The sequence below is a fragment of the Myxine glutinosa genome, chromosome 6 (assembly GCF_964187855.1).
Source record: "Myxine glutinosa chromosome 6, kmMyxGlut1.1, whole genome shotgun sequence".
NCBI lineage: Eukaryota > Metazoa > Chordata > Myxini > Myxiniformes > Myxinidae > Myxine > Myxine glutinosa.
This window is the reverse complement of record NC_136266.1, coordinates 132,787,339-132,800,993: the sequence shown is the minus strand read 5'-3', so window position 1 is coordinate 132,800,993 and position 13,655 is coordinate 132,787,339. Positions and strand designations below refer to the sequence as shown.

Genomic DNA, 13,655 nt, shown 5'->3' with positions numbered 1-13,655 from the left:
TTGCAGGCAGAATCGCACACCCATGACGAACAAAAAAGTCAGTGAGCATGACGTCATGCGTCACATGGTTTCAGAGTTATGACGTTTTTAAGCATGAACCTTTAAAACCGAGCCCCTCCCTAATTTTTGATCCAATAGAGGGGAAACTTCACAAATCTGTTCAGCATGTCAGTCTACTAAAATGTCCTTTTGGAATTTGCGATAGGGCACGTGGTTTGGCAGATATCGTTAATTAAACGAAATTTTTTTTTTTTTTAATGGATATCTCTTGAATCGCTAGTGCCTCAGACCGTGAGTTGGTAATCATTTATATAATTCACACAGTGCAATACGTGCAGGCTGCTGCACGGAGCGACCTTGCGGGCTTATCAACGAGGCGAGGCGTGACACACGTGTCTCAGCATACCTCAGATCAAGTTTGAAAACCAGCACCAACCGTGCATAAATTTGCATATTCGATCATTTTTGACAAAGTTATGGCACTTTGAACTTTGGTAGGGGACATGTATTGCAGCGCAATACTCAGAATGCTTGTTTTTCAAGATATTCCGCTCACAAGGTTCAGACATACATGGCGGTGGCCATCTTGGATTTTGACGTGGTGACCCAAATTTCAATAACGTTCTTCCTTATGCGTAGATACACCCACACACTAGATTAGATGTTAGTAGTTCGTTTATTTTTCACGATATTTCGCTCACAAGGTTCAGAAATATATATGGTGGCGGCCATCTTGGATTTTGACGTGGCGACCCAATTTTCAATAGCGTTCTTCCGTATGCCTAGATACACCCACACACCAGATTAGAAGTTAGTACTTCGCTTATTTTTCAAGATATTTCACTCACAAGGTTCAGACATACATGGTGTCAGACATACATGGCGGCGGCCATCTTGGATTTTGACGTGTGTTGCACAAACACCAAATTAAAATTCGGTCCTTCGCTTACGCACGCACGGACGCACACACGCACGTTCGCATGCACAAACCATAGTCCCCCTTTCGCTCCGCGGTGCGACGGGGGACAATAAAGGTGAAAAGTAAGTGCGGGAAAAAAATATATAAAGAAGGGCCTCGGCCGACGTTCCACAACATATGGTCAAGGATGGTTGTGGACACTTATTACTAGTTATTTTCACAAAGAAAGCAGAACCAATTCACATCAGTGAAGCAGCCACAACAGCAGAAGTTCTGTTCCGCCAGTTTGCAGCTGACAATAACTTGCCTCCACCTGGAGCGGACCGTTTCACAAAAGTGTGTCCAGTTTCCAGCACGCAGTTGAGGAGTAAAAGAACAAACCTAACACGAATCTCGAGGAAGTTCATCATCGATGATGTTATTCAGCCTGTGGTGTAAAGCAGAAATGGACCATTCACTCCATAATGATGGAGGAGTCAAAAGATCAGAACGAGGATAAGGATCAATTAGAGATGACAGCATAACCACAGGAATTTTGGACTTGCCCCTTTGTAATATTGGGAACGACAAAGACTTCTTCAAGATGGTGGACAAAACTTTGAGGTAAGTTTAGTAATTAAGCCTCCCCCGATAGCTTAGGGGAATCCTTATTGCTGTTGTAGAGTTTGCTTCTACAATTGGTGCCCCCAATTTTTAATCGTACCACATATTCACTTTGACCCCCTCCTCTCACTCCTTCTCCCAGGAGTACTAAACCACCATTTAAAAAGAAACTTAATTTTTTTCCTGCACTCCCAAACTATATCAATTTCTAGGTTGTTTCTTTGAGCCGGCTTGGACTTTCGGAAAGACATTTTGCATCAATAATGTGAATATAAAGTATGTGTGGATTTGACCTATTTTTTGACCTTAAGCTAATTTTAAGGTCATGACCCAATTACATACAACCTTTTTCATCAACATTTGACAAAAGTCTGTCTGATCAGATCGAAATTAACCTCTAGATAGCCTATGGCATGCCACATTTTAACTAATTTACATAATACCCCTCATGGTTAAAGGTCAAGGTTTCACATCCCTTGGAGTACTAAACCACCATTTAGGTTTTCCTCACTTTTTTTCTGCCAATGTCCGAGCTGTATCTCGGAGCCGGCTGAGACTTTCGATATGAAATTTGGCATCAATAATGGGGGAAAAGGTATACGGGGTTGACAACTTTTTTTGACCTTGACCTAATTTTAAGGTCATGCCCCACGTTTTGACCTTGACCTAATTTTAAGGTCATGCCCCAATTAGACATTTTAACATTTTCACCACAAATTAATTGGGTTTGTCCAATCGGAACTAAATTGCCCTCACTAGGTAGTCTAGAGCAAGTCACATTTATGCTTAACTTACATCATACCCCTTGGGGTTAAAGGTCAAGATCACAGGGCAGTCTGAAAAAAAATATCGGTTTTTTTGGCATCGCTCAATTTTGCCAATGTCGAATCTCCAAGACGGCTTGGCCTTCCAAGATGTTTTTGCATCATAATAGTAGACCTGCACTGAAGTTGTGCACCTGATATTTGATTTGTGCCCTTGACCTACTTTTTCAGATTGTGACCCAATTCCCCAAAAACACCTTTTTGATTACAACTTGAACACTTTTCCTCCAGTTTTCATGATGTTGAGTTTTCTGGATAGACTGTAGATGGGGGACACATTTTCTTAATCTACACTATATCCCTAAATGTTGAAGGTCAAGGTCAAATATGGTCCGAACAAAATATGCCATCATTGGATTGCGGACCAAGGATAAGTCACAGCTGATCGCAGATATCTACTTGTTTAAATGAATGTATCTAGATTCAAGGTCATTTATCAGATTGGCAAGTTTTTTTTTTAATTTTTTATTTATTTATAAGATGTCATAGTTGTATCACTCACCTCTGAACCGTCCAATCTGGATTTGATTCCCGACCCAGTTATAAACTGTCATCCTTGTATTTCACATGTTGGGCGAGGAATCATAAGTGATTATAGTTGGGGACATCACAAGTACGAGTAATTATATTACACACAGTGTATGCACTGTCCCTCGGATGGACGTTAAACTGGGTGTTCTATCTGCAAGCATTAGTTGGTGGACCTTAAAGAGCCTAGTGCCCTTCGACAAGTGTAGGCGAGTTATCACAGGCACCCTGAACAAATTCCTAATGCCTGATCTAACAGACTTAGTCAAACATCAGGGCAGGGCAGCCGGTTCGTGAAAGACTTGGACGAAAAACCTTCCCCCAACCCACACCACCAGGTGGGAATAATTGTGTCCATTAAAGAATCATAATCATCTCATAGATGCTAGTCCATCATATTTGAAAGGTATTGTTCAGGTAGACTGGCACATTTTCCAAACACTATTTTTAATCCAGCTGGACGAGTTTAGCTCTTGAAAAGATTAGTAACCAGAGAGCAATCAAGAGACATAGGTCGATTTTTGGGGGGGTTTTTAAGATTTTTTTGGACGATCATGCAGCAGGTTTGGTTCATTTTTTTTCAACAGAAGTTTCTGCCTGTGTCAGCAATGAGCATGGACAGAAAATAAAGTCAAAACAACACAGTTCTCCATATCCACCCCACAAACCATGCAACGAATCACGAATTCAAGGTTCTCATACAATTTGCTGCAGGCAGCGTATGACAAGCCAGAAACCACACCCTTCTTGGATTGGCCAGTGCACACCATACAGTCTTCATCAATCAGTGCACACAGTGTACACTCTTTGTCTTCACTACTCGGCACGAGCATGCACAGTATTCGTTGCCCACTTCACTACTCAGTGCACACTCTCCACAACTTGATGCACACCATATGCCCCCAAACTTCTCGGTGCACACCCTACACTGACACCCCAAATCTACTGAACGCACACCATAGATACTCCCAAACCTATTCAATACACACCCAACCATCCCCCCCAACTTATTGAATGCACACCATCGTCCATACACCAACATAGTCAATGCACACCATAGTTCATAAAACCCAAACATACTCAATGCACACCATAGTCCATACACCCCATACTCTATGCACACCAGTCCATACACCCCAAACATACTCTTATGCACACCAGTCCATACACCCCAAACATACTCTATGCACATCAGTCAATACACCCCCAACATATTCAATGCACACCATACTCTATACAGCCCCAACATACTCAATGCACACCATAGTCCATACACCCCATACTCTATGCACACCAATCCATACACCCCAAACATACTCTATGCACACCAGTCAATACACCCCCAACATATTCAATGCACACCATACTCGATACAACCCCAACATACTCAATGCACACCATAGTCCATACACCCCATACTCTATGCACACCAATCCATACACCCCAAACATACTCTATGCACACCAGTCAATACACCCCCAACATATTCAATGCACACCATAATCCATACACCCCCAACATATTCAATGCACACCAGTCCATACACCCCCAACATACTCAATGCACACCATACTCTATACACCCCCAACATACTTATTGTACACCATAATCCATACACTCCCAACAAAATCAATGCACACCATAATCCATACACCCCCAACATAATCAAGGCACACCATAATCCATACACTCCCAACAAAATCAATGCACACCATAGTCCATACACCCCCAACATAATCAAGGCACACCATAATCCATACACCCCCAACATAATCAATGCACACCATAATCAATACACCCCCAACATAATCAATGCACACCATAGTCCATACACCCCATAATCCATACACCCCCAAAGATACTCGATGCACACCATAGTCCATACACCCCAAACATACTCGATGCACACCATAGTCCATACACCCCAAACATACTCTATGCACACCAGTCCGTGCAACCCCAACAAACTCAATGCACACCACACTCTATACAGCCCCAACATACTCAATGCACACCATACTCTATACACCAACATACTCATTGCACACCATACTCTATACAACCCCAACATACTCATTGCACACCATACTCTATAAAACCCCAACATACTCATTGCACACCATACTCTATACACCCCGAACATACTCATTGCACACCATACTCTATACACCCCCTAAATAATCAATGCACACCATAGTCCATACACTCCCTACATACTCATTGCACACTATGGTCCATACACCCCCTACATAATCAATGCACACCATAGTCCATACACTCCCTACAAAATCAATGCACACCATAGTCCATACACTCCCTACATAATCAATGCACACCATAGTCCATACACCCCCTACATAATCAATGCACACCATAGTCCATACACGCCCAACATAATCAATGCACACCATAGTCCATACACTCCCTACATAATCAATGCACACCATAGTCCGTACACCCCCTACATAATCAATGCACACCATAGTCCATACACCCCCTACATAATCAATGCACACCATAGTCCATACACTCCCTACATAATCAATGCACACCATAGTCCATACACCCCTACATAATCAATGCACACCATAGTCCATACACCCCCTACATTAATCAATGCACACCATAGTCCATACACCCCCTACATAATCAATGCACACCATAGTCCATACACCCCCTACATAATCAATGCACACCATAGTCCATACACCCCCTACATAATCAATGCACACCATAGTCCATACACCCCCTACATAATCAATGCACACCATAGTCCATACACCCCCTACATAATCAATGCACACCATAGTCCATACACCCCCTACATAATCAATGCACACCATAGTCCATACACCCCCTACATTAATCAATGCACACCATAGTCCATACACCCCCTACATATTCAATGCACACCATAGTCCATACACCCCCTACATAATCAATGCACACCATAGTCCATACACCCCCTACATAATCAATGCACACCATAGTCCATACACCCCCTACATAATCAATGCACACCATAGTCCATACACCCCCTACATAATCAATGCACACCATAGTCCATACACCCCCTACATAATCAATGCACACCATAGTCCATACACCCCCTACATAATCAATGCACACCATAGTCCATACACTCCCTACATAATCAATGCACACCATAGTCCATACACCCCCTACATAATCAATGCACACCATAGTCCATACACCCCCTACATAATCAATGCACACCATAGTCCATACACCCCCTACATAATCAATGCACACCATAGTCCATACACCCCCTACATAATCAATGCACACCATAGTCCATACACCCCCTACATAATCAATGCACACCATAGTCCATACACCCCCTACATAATCAATGCACACTATAGTCCATACACCCCCTACATAATCAATGCACACCATAGTCCATACACTCCCTACATAAATCAATGCACACCATAGTCCATACACCCCCTACATAATCAATGCACACCATAGTCCATACACTCCCTACATAATCAATGCACACCATAGTCCATACACCCCCTACATAATCAATGCACACCATAGTCCATACACCCCCTACATAATCAATGCACACCATAGTCCATACACTCCCTACATAATCAATGCACACCATAGTCCATACACTCCCTACATAATCAATGCACACCATAGTCCATACACCCCCTACATAATCAATGCACACCATAGTCCATACACCCCCTACATAATCAATGCACACCATAGTCCATACACCCCCTACATAATCAATGCACACCATAGTCCATACACCCCCTACATAATCAATGCACACCATAGTCCATACACCCCCTACATAATCAATGCACACCATAGTCCATACACCCCCTACATAATCAATGCACACCATAGTCCATACACCCCCTACATAATCAATGCACACCATAGTCCATACACCCCCTACAAAATCAATGCACACCATAGTCCATACACGCCCAACATAATCAATGCACACCACACATCCTCAAACGACTAAACAGGCCCCTACTTCAAATCATCTCACTTTTCACACTCTTCCTGATGCTCCCACACAATCACTTGTTATACAGCCATAGGGTTTATTGAATGCAGTTTACGGCTTACACATCTTATACTCCGATTGGGAACACAGCCAGCATTAGTAAGGCAAAGGCAGCACACAATGCAAGTTCAATGGACACCAACTCGTACAACACCCATCGTAGTGTAATGTAGTGTACGTACTGAACGAACAAGTGCGGGGACAGATGAACAAACACAGCGAGAGTTCCACTGCACGATGGAGCACTCGTGACAAGTTACCCTCCGTGCTGTTCGTACCTCCCGGCCGGACACGCAACACGTACAACGCACGCAACGATCGCTTCCCGTGCCCGGTTCCGGGTACGAAGTGCCATGTGGCATCGGCGCAGCCCGGAGGGCGCACGTAAGCGCGCTAGGGGCGCCCGCCATTGCTTTGAACATTACAGTCTTAACTGACGCCCTTACTTAACTTAACTTGACGACTTAATGACGAAATCTTAACGCCCAAAACATCAGCTTAACCTGAGTCAACACCGATTTACGATTAAACCCAAAGAAATCCCGACAATGGCCGTTGGCTGTTTAATGACTGTACACCTGTGCAGTGAACCTGTACGACGGGATTGTACGTAATAAATGAATCGACTCAGACGTTCCCACCTTGAACAAGTCCACGTCACTCGAACACGCCACGTGCACTTCAGATTAAACTCTTAGAATAATACGTCACTCATGCCGTCATCCAGGTGAGATTCCTGTACATCAGGGCAGTACATTTCGACTGATCAAGGAAAGATTTGATTTGATCAAGCTATTAGACATTTAGACCCCAACTACTATTGGAATGTACCTTTTGACCCAATAGACCCTTTAAGACCCCTTAAGATAAGACCCCTTAAGACCATTGAGACCCCATTAAACCCCTTCAACACTTTAGACCCTCAAGACTCGTTAGACACCTTGACCCTTTAGCCATTTACATCCTTTAGAGCTGGGGTTCTTAACCTGGGGGTATGGGACTCGTAATAAATAATAATAATAAATTGTAATAAATTCAATGAACTATCAACTTTAAATATATAACAAATATATATTTAAATAGAAATATATACAGACTTGGCATTTAATATGGAATATTTTTTTTGTGGGGGTGAACTTACTTTTCAAGATGACTTACAACCAAAAGTTCATTGGAATTATGTTGAAATTATTCCAGATTTTGTTAATGTGACCTTTAAAAGAAACAAAAACCACATTTGACATTTCAAAACAAATAAATTGATCCTTGAAAGTGATGTAAACTGATATCGAACTCAATTCATGGACAGTACTGTGTTAAACTTCTGTGCGTTTTCCAGAAGTATCTCCTTATTTTGCACATTAGCCAAAAATTTTTTTAACAAAAACAAAAGTTAAATTACGACTGGGATTAGGGACAGTAAAATTACAGTTCAGTACTTCGCGTAACCCCCACGAGCATTCAGGAGAGCACGTACACGTTGAGGCATGCTGTTCACGAGATTTGCCAAGGTTTGGACAGGAATCGCTTGCCATGCAGTTACAATAGCCTGCTGCAATTCACGCACAGAGGCAGGCTGCTGGTCCAAGTGGTCGATTTGATGCGTTAATTCTGCCCACAAGTTCTCTATCGGATTCATATCCGGGGACATGGCAGGCCACTCCATATGCTCTACACCACGATCAGCAAGAAAGTGTTGGATCATGCGAGCACGATGAGGCCATGCATTGTCATCTTGGAAGACAAAGTTTCCTCGAAAGGCTGCACGAACAAATGGAAGCAATGTTTCTTCCAGAATGGCCCTGTGCTTGAACTGGTTCAGGTTTCCATTCAGAACAACCAGGTCAGTTTTTCCCCCTGCATGAAAAGCAGCCCAAACGGTCACCCCACCACCTCCAGCTTGGACTCTAGGCACTATACAATCTTCGTTGTGGGCTTCATGCACTTGTCTCTGCACTCAGATGCAGCCATCTTGACGATAGACCAGAAATCTCGACTCGTCACTGAAGATCACGTGATTCCAGTGTCCTGCCTGCCACTGACGGTGCTCTCTGGCCCACTGCAATCGGCACTGGCGGTGTTGTCTGGTCAGATGTGGCTTTCTCAGGGGACGCCTGGCACGATAGCCTGCTTGAACCAGTCGTTGGTTGACTAGCCTTCTGGATACAGGCACATTTGTCAGTTGCTGCCACTCAGCCCTAAGCCGATTAGCTGACTTGGTACGGCCATTGTGGACTAACCGGTGCAGCTGGCGATCATCCCTCGTTGTGGATCTGCGGGGACGTCCTGGCCTCGGTATTGGAGTAGGGACACCCCTCTGAGCATTTCGTTTCAGGATCTTTGACACCTGACCTTGAGTGATGCCATACTGCCAAGCAATAGCACGCTGTTTCATGCCGGAATTTCGTAAAGCCACCACTAAATGACAAACAGCATTGTCGAGTTGACAATGTCGAGTTGACGGACCATCTTCAGGGGAAGCGTTAATAACTTTTGTAGACGTGCAGCAGTTGTTTTCCACTAATAAAGAACGCAACAACCCTTATCTACCCAATTGTGAAGCCAATCGTCAAATGTACCTGTCCGTACATTTTGTCACACCACCTGTGATATAATCCTGTTATTAACTTCTTGCTGTGACAGACAATCAGTGACGGTTCTTTTAGCAAAGAAATCACCGAAGCGTAAAAGAAACTCACCAGATTGATATACCGAGTTCAGAAAGTAAACCCAAGTCAAGAAAAAAAAGAATATTCCATATTAAATGCCAAGTCTGTATTTTAAAACAAATTATATTTGTATAATTATATTTCAAACAAATATAAATTCCATTTTCTAATAAAATTCGAATAAATCAACTATACGCCCCGGGTGTATGCATGCGATTACAATGCATGATTGACATGACAATGAGAACATTTACATATGTTCTCATTATCATGAGAACGGAAAAAATGGCGAACTTTCCAATCCTTGACGATATCCTTCTTGATGGAGAAGATGAAAAGGCATTGCCTGGGGAAATACTTCAAGAAGTCAAGGACCATTTGAAAGTCCTAAGTACCAATTTTGAGGGTTACTTCTCAGATATTGATGATCTTAGCACGGAATCCGTTTGGATCCAGAACCCTTTCTCGTTTGATATTTCTATGATGAGTGACAATGATTTAGTGAAGGATGATTTGATTGAGTTCCAAGAAGATCAAAGAAAGAAAGCTGATTTCGGAAAGGCTGGGCTGGATTTTAAGCAGTTTTGGTGTGAGCAGATAGCAGCTTACCCTAGCTTGGCGAAGAGGGCAATGAATGTGTTGGTTCCCTTCACAACTATGTATCTCTGTGAAACAGGTTTCTCTGTATTATTGAACAAAGTGGAGAAATCGACTTGATGTGTCCGATGTTGTGCGAGTGGCGTTGTCATGAACTGTGCCCCGATTCCATATTCTGATTGCACAAAAACAGCAGCAACAATCTCACTAGACTAGTAAAACGGCTTGCATAAAACTTGCATGTTTTAGTTTAGTTTGTTTTGTTTCTTTGTTAACAAGCAAAAAAAAAAAATTGGGATAAAATCCTAATGATTTTCTTTCCTGTTCTGGTCCTAATTATCCATATGTAAAACGAAGCTATTGAGATATTTTGAAGTCACACTGGAACCTAATGGGACTGGTAATCAGGTGCGGATCCCCAAACTTGGCCCATTTTCTGGGTAATAAGTTACCAATTTTCATCCCCCAAAAATAGGCAATTAAAGTAAAAACACCCCTCAGAATGCACCACGGAGCACCGAGAAATCCAAAAATTTCTAGGGGGACATGCCTCCAGTCCCCCCTAGCTCTGCGCACCTTGGGTGCGCCTTGGTCAGTCAACAGTCTGGCGAAGGGGGTATGGGGACATCGTGGGCAATCTGTTGGGGGGTCTTGACAGGGTAAAAGGTTAAGAACCCCTGCGTTTAGAGTTTAGACCCTTATAGGGTCTATCGGGTCTCAATGACCTAACTACGTTTGGAATGTACCCTTTAGACCTCATAGACCTTTCGACCCATCATGACCCTTTAAACCCCTTACACATATACACCCGTTAGGCGTGTTAGCACTTTCGACATTGACATCATTTAGACCACTTTAGACCCTTTAAACCCAAACTACTATTGGAACATAAGCTTTAGACCTTTGGACCCCTTAAGAGCATTTGGAGTTTAGACCTTGTAAGGCTCTTTTAGACCCTTTCTAATTTTGAAACACCCCCTTTAAACCCCACAGACCTTTAGCCCCCTTTAAACCCCTTACACCTGGAGACGCTTTTAACTTTTAGACTGTTCATACTATTTAAGATCCTTTCAGCACTTTAGACCCCTTTAGATCTTTACACCCTTTTTAGACCCTATAGACCCTCTTATATCCTTCATACTGCACTTTTGACCCTTAGACTGTGTAGACCTAACTAATGTTGGAGTGTACATTTTAGACCCCCCTAATGACCCTTTAAACCCCTATGCTCTATAGACATGTTAAGCTTTTAACCCTTTAGAGTCGAGACCATTTAGGCTCCTTTAGACTTTTTTTAGTCCTTCTAAGACAATTTCAACTTTAGAGTTTAGACCCGTACACCCTTTTAGGGTTTAGAGTCCTTTCTCTGTACAAAAACGAATGGACCCGTTTTTTATCAGTTCAGGACCTGCTCATTGATATATAGTTAACTGCACCAGCGAAGGTGAATGGACGTTAGGTTTTCAGCCCTGTCTGTTTGTTTCATTTGTCTGTGAACAGGATATCTCAAAAATTTGTGGACGGTTTCGGACAAAATGTGGTGGAGAGGTTGGGTATGTGTCACCGACGAAATGATTCGATTTTGGTGAAGTTCCAGATCCGGCCTATCAGTGGATAGAAAACGTAAACTGTTCAGCCTGGCGGTGGTGTAGAAATTACACTACCGCTCAAAAGTTTTAGAACACCTCAATTTTTCCAGTTTTTATTGAAATTTATGCAGTTTAATGTCTCAATATACTCTGAAATTAAGCATAGAACAAATAAACAATTGGAGATAAAAAGAAATCATAGAATAATTTTGTTCAAGAAAATTGAATTTAAATTTTTGACTCGGCAAAGTAGCCACATTTTGCAGATATAACCGCCGAACACACTCGTGGCATTCTTTCTACAATGGAAATCAAATATTGTTCGGGAAGTTCTTCCCAACACTGTTGCAGAAGTTCCCACAAATGTGTTGCACTTGCAGGTTGTTTTGCTTTCACCCTTCTGTCCAGTTCATCCCAAACCAGCTCGATTGGGTTTAAGTCTGGAGACTGTGCTGGCCCAGCTCGATTGGGTTTAAGTCTGGAGACTGTGCTGGCCATTCCATGATTTGAAGCCTACCGACGTGTTCTTTTCCTCGAAGGTAGTTTTGACATAGCCTGGAGGTGTTTTTAGGGTCATTATCTTGCTGTAGGATGAACCCCTGACCAACTAGGCGTATACCAGTGGGTATTGCATGGCGCTGCAAAATACTGTGGTAGCCCTTTTGGTTCAGGGTGCCAGTCACTCTGTGCAAGTCGCCGACTCTGGATCCAGCAAAAGAGCCCCAGACCATCACGCTTCCTCCTCCATGTTTGACAGTTGGTGTCACACACTGAGGAACCATCCTTTTGACTACTCGACGGCGTACAAAAATCCTGCATGATGAACCAAAGATTTCAAATTTGGATTCATCGGTCCATAAGACCTTCTTCCCGTCTTCAGATGGCAAAATAAGAAAAAGAGGCTTGCCTGGGGCATGAAGCACTGCCAGTGGACTACTGAAGCAGAAGTACCCGCCACTGCCGGGCAGGGGAGCGGGGCGGAGGGGGGTGAAGGGGAGGGGGGGGGAAGGGGAGGGGAGGGGGGGAAGGGGAGGAGGGGGAGGGGGGAGAAGGGGAGGGGAAGGGGGGAAGGTGAGGAGGGGGGGAGGGGGAAGGGGGAAGGGGGAAGGGGGAAGGGGGGGAAGGAGGGGAGGGGGGGAGGCAGGGGAGGAAGAGGGTTCATATATATGCTGGTGGGTGAATGTGGCGTTCATCACGTTTCTGAGTTAAGTGTGATGCCGATCAGGAAGAAGAAGCCGTACTACCAACTTTGTACACTTCCGGAATTGTTTGATTTATTTGTATTCAAATGTTTGGCAATTGTTTTGTATTTATTTATACGAATGTGTACTTATATATAACTGCAATTAATTTAAAAAGGCTTAGGCACTTTCACGCGATAAAAAAAAAACTCCAAAAAACGAACTTTTTTTTTTACGCCTAAAACACTCCCAGGCACTCACTGATGAACCTCTGAAAGTTTGACGAAGATCCGTGCAGCCAACTCTGAGAAAAATGGCGACACAGACATACATCTCTCTCATATGGGTGGGCCATAAGTAGCCATATATAGGGTTTTTTAAGTGGTCGCAGACGTACAGCCACAGATGAAGATACAACGGACAGAATACTAACAACGCTTACACGGAGTCCCCTAAAAAGTACACGACGGTTGTCTGCTGAAAGCGGCGTCAGCAGATCGAGTATCAGGTGCATTTTTAAAGCAAACAAATGGCATCCATACAAATTGCATATGGCGCAGCATCCGAGTGAAGACGACCCGGATAGACGGATGGAATTTTGTGAATGGGTATTAAGCAAATTGAACGATGACGCAAACTTCTCATCTGGGATCTTGTTTACCGATGAAGCCAATTTTTACGTCAA

The 13,655-nt window shown here is 43.2% G+C and overlaps 1 protein-coding gene across 2 annotated transcripts in view; it reads right to left on the bottom strand.

The window, feature by feature from the left end:
• Window positions 1–7,281, bottom strand: part of LOC137430320 (polypeptide N-acetylgalactosaminyltransferase 12) — a 170,070-nt gene extending 162,789 nt beyond the window's left edge. Inside the window, exon 1 of one of the 2 annotated variants that reach the window (XM_068121104.2) lies at window positions 7,117–7,281. The gene's annotated coding sequence lies outside the window, so the exon portion shown is untranslated. The remainder of the gene's footprint in view (window positions 1–7,116) is intronic. The other variant, XM_068121105.2, reaches the window with a different exon arrangement.
• Window positions 7,282–13,655: the final 6,374 nt, after the last annotated feature.